This window comes from Rhyacophila brunnea, unplaced genomic scaffold, assembly GCF_057557595.1.
Source record: "Rhyacophila brunnea isolate RB1 unplaced genomic scaffold, BYU_Rbru_1.0 scaffold_11, whole genome shotgun sequence".
In the NCBI taxonomy this organism is placed as follows: domain Eukaryota; kingdom Metazoa; phylum Arthropoda; class Insecta; order Trichoptera; family Rhyacophilidae; genus Rhyacophila; species Rhyacophila brunnea.
In genome coordinates this window covers 8707193-8714142 of record NW_028232763.1, presented here as the reverse complement: position 1 = coordinate 8714142, position 6950 = coordinate 8707193, and positions in this window count along the sequence as shown.

Sequence of the window (6950 nt, the reverse complement as noted above, 5' to 3'; positions counted from 1 at the left end):
GAAACTACTGATATTAAAAAACTTCTTTTGCGGATAAAAAGGGAGGATCCTGTAAATTTTTAAAAATCAAGCAGCAGAAGTAATAATTACCTATGAAGAAGTTTTCAACCGTCTGAAAACATCCGTTAACCAAAAAACAGTTTAAGAAGACAGACAAAAATTCAAAAAAAAAAGTTTTTACAAAAAACATGTTTAAGAAATTTAAAAAAAAATCAGTTAGAACCAGTGGATCAGACGAGAGTGAGTCTGAATGGAAATCCTCTTCCGAAGAGGAAAATGTTGTCGATTTTTATAGGTAAAAGTCTTATATTTGAAGAAGATTATTAGAACAAATTGCTTGGCGATTTTCAAATGGAGGTAGGGGCTGTAACTAATGAAATGTGGAATGCTGATATTCCATTAAATTCTACCAGTGAGTCAACTAAAAGAAATACTTGTAAAATGCCTTGTGAAAAAGTGTGAAAAACATTTTATTGGAAAAATTATGAAATTGGACAATAAAACTGTAAAATTTGTAAGAAAATCGCATGGGAGGGCCAATGATTTTTCATACCCTAAAGTAGAGGATATATACAAAATTGGCCATGAGCATATAATTTTGGTACTACCGACACCTACTACAGGACGAAGGGGAGAAATTATATTTAAAATGCGTTTTGATGGTGGCAACTGTGTAATCAGGTACAGTAAAAATCAAAAAGAATATTTTTATAACATATTATGTACTGTGAACATGCTGAATTTTACATTGTACCTACATCTCAAATTATTCAGCAAATAAAATATTTTAAAAATAACAAGTTACCTATTTTATTTTACCACAGTCACATCACTAGTGCTATATATGCCGCACTTACCCAACTTTTTTGATTTTATTTAATATCTTCAGGTTCAAATAGACTATATGACGATCGGGCACATATATGCTAAGAGCGTTTTAGTGTCTATGATCAAATCTATGCCATTCTGACATTTATACATACATATTGTATGACAGCTATGACATCGTATTTTCACTCTGTGACACCCTATGACACAGGACGCCAACATGAAAAACGGGTTTTTCGACATATATATGACCGATCGTCATAGAGTGTATTTGAAGCATTCTGTTCCCTACGGAAATTTACCACCATAAACAATCAAAATGTTGCACTTAAAATATTATATTATCCTGAGGTTGATATATTTTTCGACTGGTAATAATTATGAGAAATAATTTAACTAGATGCTCTTACCTCAAATGCGGGGGTAAAAGCGTCTACTCGCCTTGTTTCCTTAAAACGTTTTTATTATAATTAATCACGCAACATCTACATCTAATGAATATGGTAGTCAAAAAAGAGATTATTGATGAACAGTCAACAAAAATTTCGAAGAGATATTACAAACGATTAAAGTTCAACATCAGCTTAAAGTTCATCTAGTCAATTTATATTCCGCACTTACCCTAACTCACCTTATTTGTAATAGATTCCTATCGACGGCAGTAATTACATTCATTGCAGTAAAAAGTTATTTAACCTAGATGCTCTTCCCCCATAGACGCACTTACCCTAACTCACCTTGCTTCTATCTTCTCAGTAGTTGTACCTTATACATTTCGCGCTTGACACATTTTTAATACGGTTTGAGAATAATTATTATGCCATGATGTTTATTACAACAAATATTAAAAATAATGTTAGATGTTATATTACATATATTATATATATTACAAACGATTAAAGTTCAACATCAGCTTAAAGTTCATCTAGTCAATTTATATGCCGCACTTACCCTAACTCACCTCATATTAAACTGACTTGCTTACTTACTCCATCAAATCGTTACTTATGTCTATTCCTTTGCGCATTTAATTCAACCGTGCGGCGTCCAATTGTGCCGGCGGGCAATTACCGGTAACCAATCGCCTACGGCCAGTTCGCGGTGCCAAATTGTCCCATTCCCCTTAGATCAGCGTTTCGAGGGTCGTAAAATTCGCGTAACGGTTTCACTATCTTTAGAGAGCAAAACCAGCTGGAAACTTTTCCACGGAATCTTTTTATATTATGAAGTAACTAACTCAGTCGGTAAGCGGCTGACTCTAGTACAAATTTAACGTGAAAATATTGTGTTCGGCTGGAAGTACAAGGTACTTGTCGGAACAATGACTGCGATTCCTAAAAGGGGTGGTTTTCTGGTTTTCACCCCTACCACGCGAAAAACGCACGTACGGTAGAGTGTCTAGCATCAAAAGATTTGTCTTCGAATTTTCTTTCGATAACCCCCGTGATGTGACGTTCCTCATGGCTGAGGGAAAGCCTCCATAGTAGCGGCCGGCGCTCAAGCTTTGGCGGCTTGTAGGTACTTTCCCCTCGAAAATGAGAATGCTCACGACCTTCTATAGATCACGGGTCGTCGTATTCTGGCGGCTAAACTGGAATACCTGCGGCACCAGGGCCTGCAGGAGAGCCCCACTCTGCGGCATCGACGCAAAATACATCCAATCACAGAGCAGGCCGATATAAGTAGGTAATGGTATCGATTTCAAAACGTCGCTCTCGGAAGGGACCCTCCATGAGATTTGCCAGCGTCTGGGAATTGGGTCTGGGGGTTTTCGGACAAAAATTTGTATGGAACAGACACTTTGAAAATCAATATGAAAAAAAAATCGGTGTGTGTACTTATGTACGCGCGTTAGAAGTAGTTATACTTCTTTGGCGTAACAAAACAAATTAATGTTACAGTGGATTAGGTTGATGAAAACGTACGTGTGTCTCATATAGCTCATGCTAATTGTAATTTAATTATAGTATTGGACCAAAACTCATCTTTGCCATATAGCTGTTATAATCGATTCAAAAGTGCCCAGGAAGAATTATTACTAAAAAAAACAAAACTTGTGATAACCTAGATTCTTCGACTAGCTCTTAATTATATTGTTAAATTACACACGTAAGAAAACGGGCTGCTTATTGAAGCGCCGTTGGTTTATTTCTATAAATTTTAACTTATATTACTAAATTATTTAGAATTGCAAATGGCCGACAATAATAAATTCGCTGCCTAGGCAACGGAACAATAATTCTAAACTATAATATTATACTGTATAATCGTCACGATTGCAGTATCATACTGTGGCGAAAAGGTAGTGCGTTCGGCTGATAACCGAACAATCGGTGGTTCGAATCCAATCGAGTGCATTTATTTTCTTGTGAAAAAATAAATTGTGTGTAACAAGTCACACGCCAAAAATACACTCTGATCTGATTTTCTAAACGCACCAAAAGAAGTATAACTTCAAAAATACTTGTTAATTAAAAATTAATTAAAATTAATTAAAAAATGAAAAATTTTTTAGACAAGAATTTACGGAAAATATCGTGTCTTAAAATTTTGTATGGCCGGGCCATTTTTGTACTGAGAAAATACTTTTCGAAAAAAAAATAAAATTCTTTAAAGTTGGAGTTAGTCGATTTCAGAAGAAATAACGACTTTAAAAGATTTTTGTAAATTTTTGTATGGGAGTCAGGACTTGTATGTGATATTAACTTGGGCTAATTATAAGTAACTAATAAAAATTCGGGCAAGATTTGTTTGCGCTACTCTATGATAAAAATATACGTAATTTTCATATGGAAATCTAGCGTATCGCGTCACATTGTTCTGCCTTTCATTATGAAAGACGTTGCAATGTATACAACTTTATTCATTTACTAATTCGTCGTGCGATCTTACGGTTGTTTGCCTATATCTAATACATGCTATACAGCTATATTCAACTAATAGGAAACCATCCTATTAGTAAAACATATATAGAATCCAGTAATTGTTTCGTCGGTGTCCACATTTTCCTCTGCAGATTTTTTTCATACAGATTGATTCACGTATAATAATCTTCATACGTGAGATTATCATCACATTTTTCCATTGCTTCGACTTTGTGATTGTACGTGATATGTGCATACCATTGTCGTACAAATGGAAGTCGTCGCAACAGTTATATAGACATATACCCTCAATTACTGGTATCGTGTTGTATAGCAAATATTAATACCGGGAAAAATTGAACAATATTTAGCTTACAAATTAATCTTAAAATATCTTAACTAACAGTTCTGCATAACGCCTGTCCATATTTCACGCCCTAATATTCATCAAATCTTTTACATTATACTTTCATTACATTACACTTTATATTCCATTTCATATTCAAAGTTTAATTTCTGTAGGTACTAAAATTTCGGATAAAAATTTTATTATTATTTTTACCATTACCTTGATCAATTACCTATAAGTTCATGGTCCTTATGACCGACTTATCTCATTTACAGCTCACCTTGAGAGGTCGTTTGGATCTGTCATGTTGAGCTGCAGGACTTTGTACATACTATTTATTTTTAGCTTTATCAAGGGTCTGCATCCTTTACCTAGTGGTAGATTTTGACTATTAAGGTCAGATCGAAATGGTTACATCGTCACCTACTTCACTCGGAACGTCTACAGAGGGTTGTCGTTTTGTGTTTGTATCACTACTCTAACGCATATTGTGGAGATATAAGCATGCCGAATGCTTTCTCACTTGCACTTATGGTTCGTTTTTGTTCAGGCCTTGCAAAAAACAATAAATAACAGAGCTTTACGACGTCAAATGGACGACCGCCAGCGACAAACTAGCGCCTCTATCGGGGAAGCATGTGAAACTCATAAGCCTCCATGACATTTAGATGCAGTTGTATAAATGTAAGCAGAAATAAAATGTCTCATACAAAATCGAAGTAATGTGTTTGAATAGCTGAGATACTGTTTGTTTTTTATGCTCCAAAGGAGTCACAATGTATTTTCTAAAGGGTGTCAAACTGAATGAATATCGACAGATGCAAAATTCTATATTAAAATTCATTTTAATTGCTGTCTCCACGTACCTATGCATAAGAGATTCAAATAATATGATCTTTCATATTTACATTTATTTATTCAGATTTATTACTCGATTAACATCGTCCACTGAAAATCAGAGAATTCATCAGTAATAACAAATAAAAACAATAAGTTAGCAGTGGCAAAGTTAAAAATTGATCTTCACAAGACCAGAAAAAGTATTAACCGGTTCTATGCCTTCAACGATTTATCTCGCTCTGTGTTCGACAGGCCACGCATACAAATTTCGCAAGTTATAAGCTATAATATATTAAATATTAAGCAAGTGTACTTTTCTACATATTATTCCAATAACCTGAGATTAGGTATCCCAATTCTTAATTTCTCTTTTGATCCAGGGATATAATTATATCTATCATATTATATCAAAGAAATATTTTTTGACTGATACTTTCACCTACTGATGACTTTTGGTCTCCTAAAGAGAAGCCTTTTGGGTATTTTCATTCACGAGACATGATTTACTCAACAGATTCCCATTTTAACATGTTAGATTTTCATCGAGAAATATACTATAGAATGTAGACATACCAAGTTTTTGTAAGCATAAAGGCTCCTTCCAAGCTGTTGTCAGTGAATACTCAAAAAAGTGTGTTGTCCACATAATGAGATTCATAGTTCACTTTGGAATAAATGTGATCAAAAAATACTAGAAAAGAATCATATATTTCAGAGCGTTGGAGCGGAGCTCAGAGCAGGTGCACGGAACACTGGAGCAATGGGATTTTACCCGGAGTAGGAGCAGAGCCAGGCACCGAAAAATTTGTAGTGCTCCACTGTTTCGGATGTTTTTTTTTATTAATAAATTTTCGTCCTAAAATCCAATGAAAATAGTATATTTTGACACTTTGCAACACTGGAATTATTTGAAATATGGCAACACTGCTGAGTGATAAATAACCTCACTTTTTTGACAGAAGAGGCAAATAATGAGAGACGATATGCTGTCAGGTTTTGTTTAATAGAATTAATAATGAAAATGACGATTATTATTTGTATACATATAATACTTATTAAAACATTTTACCCGGAGGGGAGCTGACCCTGGAGCGGAGCCGGAGCAAGTATTAGGTCCCGGAACGGAGCAACCCAAAAAAGGGTCCGCTCCAATATTATATTTCATGTTTTCAATATAAAGCATATTATGAGGTGTCTAAAAACAATAACTGATATATAACTCCATAATTTAATATTGGTGGAAAATTACGTTTTTATGCATCAAGTGTACTTGCTGGTTGGTTTTAATGTTAATTACTTTTTTCTATCGTATTTTATTTTTAAACTAGAGCAATATGAATATTTCTATTGGCTGATTAACCTCTCGTTTGACGAAAAATTTGACATGTTAACATTTATTTATATCACTTTAAACAATCGGTTTCTGTAAATCGTTGGATTGGATTGTGTGATTTTGGAGCATTTTAGAAGTTATAGACCATTATAATATATTGTGTAAAATTGCACATAGAATATAAACATATTTTTTTTCTATTTTGTGACCGTATGTGAACACATCGGTTTTTGTTATTAGACACCTCTTATACATTAATACTGTTGACTGAAGGTACTTGATGGAATTTGAGTTAAAATTCTAATTGATTTAAATTTTGTACCATTCCTTACAAATAGTTTTTAGCAAGCCATAACATAAACATAATATTAAAGCAGGAATTGGCAATGTGATTCCTGGACCAGTGACACAGCTAGAAATATTGGGCCCTCGTGCAAAGACCTCCATGTTACTAAAAATCGAGAACTGTTCATTTAACTCTTCCTTCAAAGATTTTCTCCGATGTAATCGGCTTTCCGCTCAAACCGAGAACATTTTTTTAGATATCCATGTGATTTATTATTAATCTATAATTTTTGTGAATTGTTGATTGTGCTCTGGATCAAAGCACACCTTGAAAACACCATATTGCCAGAAGCGGGAATCAAACAAGCGACATACACTTGGGCCTTCCGCTCACGAGAATACTCAAAAAAGATGAGACTGAAACTAAAATTGCAGCCAGTATCTAGCTAAT